At 44.9% G+C, this 2,500-nt stretch overlaps 1 protein-coding gene across 2 annotated transcripts in view; it reads left to right on the top strand.

Moving 5' to 3' along the window:
• The window catches only part of LOC119593889, a 271,483-nt gene that overhangs the window by 205,400 nt on the left and 63,583 nt on the right, over positions 1-2,500 (top strand). For both annotated transcript variants that reach the window (XM_037942919.1, XM_037942924.1), the window contains exon 4: positions 1,120-1,162. The gene's annotated coding sequence lies outside the window, so the exon portion shown is untranslated. The remainder of the gene's footprint in view (positions 1-1,119; positions 1,163-2,500) is intronic.

A 2,500-nucleotide genomic window follows, 5' to 3' on the forward strand; every position in this document is an offset into this window, starting at 1 on the left:
GTTAGGAAAGATTAATTGCTTTTTCGCGTTAGAGGAACCCTGATGTACGGCCACGCTGATGACGATCATTAGATTAAGGGTCATGAGGCTGATTATCCTCGCCCAAAATCCGCTGCTTGCGCTCTTCCACATGCGAAGGATAGATAGAAAAAATAAAATGAGAGGGAGAGAAACGAGAGAGAGATTTTTTTAGGCTAAGAAAATGAATCCCAAGAAATGGTGTTCCATTCCGTTTCTCAAGGTTTGTGTGATATTTTTCAATTTTTGTTTTTATCTTTATTCGTTTATATTGTGATTTTTTGTGTAGGCTGGCTCATTTTCCAAAATAAACATGAATATCGTTTTTAACTAAAGATTTTTTCTTCGAAACGACAAAATCAGGATACTTAAAGGGATTCATGTAATAAACAACAATACTAAGAAGGGCATATAGATATGATAATAATGGCATTATGCCAGTGATGATGATAATTATAGTAAAGGAGATAACTATTAAACGTAAGTCGTATTATCGCGTATTTATATTTGTTTAATACAATTTCTTTCAAGTTTTACGAATCTTTTTCACAGTCGTACTAACGACCGAATATTCCAAATTCTATGCGCTTCTCTCATTACACATTTTTATTCTTTTCGGGGCAATAATGGCGTTTTTCTTTTTTTCCATTTTCACTTTTTTATCAATGTAAGACCAACACCTCATATGAGGTTATTGCACTTTGGTTTCGTCTCCGCGTAAATCTTCCCGATACGATCGACGCAGTCTTATGACTTCACAGCATTTCGACGTCGTTAAAATACTTCCAAAATTCTGTCTTTCTATTCCTCAAGTCCACAAATAGACGGGCAGATAAAGGCATAGGTATGTCCCTCGTGTCGGTGTTATTTTTGGCATCGCGTCCATTACGAAGGAAAGTGTCCATGAAATAAGCGAGAAGAGGAAGAGAGGGGCGGTATTAGAGCAAGGAGAAAGAAGCGCTTGGGGCGATATTTACCTGTTATGCCTACATAATCTCGACGTTACGACCTGCGCCTTCTCAGCGGGGAAACTGTAGAGGATCTAAGTTTATTTACACTAATCCCTCAATATCTTCACTTACGTGCTCGCTCTTCTTTCAGAGGTGGAGGCGGGACTTCGCGAGCGAGGCTTCGAGGCGACACGGTAAGTTTGCGTGCGGGAGAAGCTTCGTGTCTCACGCTTGCATGGATTCTCCTCGCTGTTTGCAACATGGATTCGCAAAGCCGAGATGAGGCAAGGCCATTAAGTAGCCCCGTGTATGGTCAAGGGAAGAGAGATAGAGTAATAACAATGATTTCTAAAACCTCCATTTTCTCGAAAACACGAACGAAGGAATGTTCCGCGCTTCACGTGAGACACAGACCTGGACGCGGCTTCGCAGATGCGGCGGCGAGAGCCATAAGGCCCCGCCCGCCGCCAGACTCCGCTCGCCTCGCCCATTTGCATGTTACGGGTGTTGGGCGGAGTGACGGCCGGGGAGAGCGGCGCAGCGGGGAGACGCATGGAAGTTATCGGGGCGTTTTCTGTGATAATTGTCTATTTATGGAAGGATATTCCTGCGGCTCTCAAAGGCGTGGAATGTTGCTTTGGAAATTAGATGGTGTTCTTTCCCCTTTGTTTTCTTCTTCTTTCGTTTTTATTTAATTTATTTATTTTACTTTTAATCTAGATTCACTTTCTTTGATGTGGTGAGTTAGCTTGGCCCATCTTGTGGCATGTAGGATACGAATGTTTTGATAGAATTTTATACTCTCTCTGTCTGCCTGTCTTTCTATCTATATGTTTATATGTCTGTTTGTCTGTTTATCTTCTATCTGTCTATTTATCTACCTACGCATCCCTCTCACCTCTTTCTGCGGCCATATGGAAAAAGTCCGACACAGAAGCTTTGAGAAACAACGCCTATTATCATTTAATCAGACTAAGACGCCAGAAGCCGGAACCCAAAGATTAATTATTTATCTCTTAATGATTCCCCCTCCTCCTTTTTTTTCTTAATAACCACTAATGATATGAGAACGCAACTTGCTCGGAATGTCTCGGAAAATTCGGCAAGAAATTTTGATTGCGATTAATCGGCGAGATAAGCATGCAAGGGACGTGTAGGCTGGAGGACGTCGGCTCCTCCCGCGTGACTGGGATGCCGGCGAGATACGGCCAGACCGCCATCACGCCATGACGGCATACCGCGCCTGCCTCGCCGTCCGGAGACTAATATTAACATTGTCTTTCACTTGGGGGGAAGTCGCCGCCGTCTTCCCGGCGGACTCGCAGGGCATCGCGATCGGCCGGCGAGGAGGAGGAGGAGATGGTGTCGGCGGCGTTGATGCTTGCCTTGTTGATTTACTTTTGTGTTTCGCTGAGACCCGGGGCCATTGCGGCTCGACGGGAGCGAGGAGGACAGCTGAAATGGAGGAAAACAGCCGCATTCATTCGGCAGTGGCTGTGCGGGGCGTCTGCCTGGCCACCACCTCGCCGAGG

This window comes from Penaeus monodon, chromosome 3 (assembly GCF_015228065.2).
Source record: "Penaeus monodon isolate SGIC_2016 chromosome 3, NSTDA_Pmon_1, whole genome shotgun sequence".
NCBI classification, from domain to species: Eukaryota; Metazoa; Arthropoda; class Malacostraca; order Decapoda; family Penaeidae; genus Penaeus; species Penaeus monodon.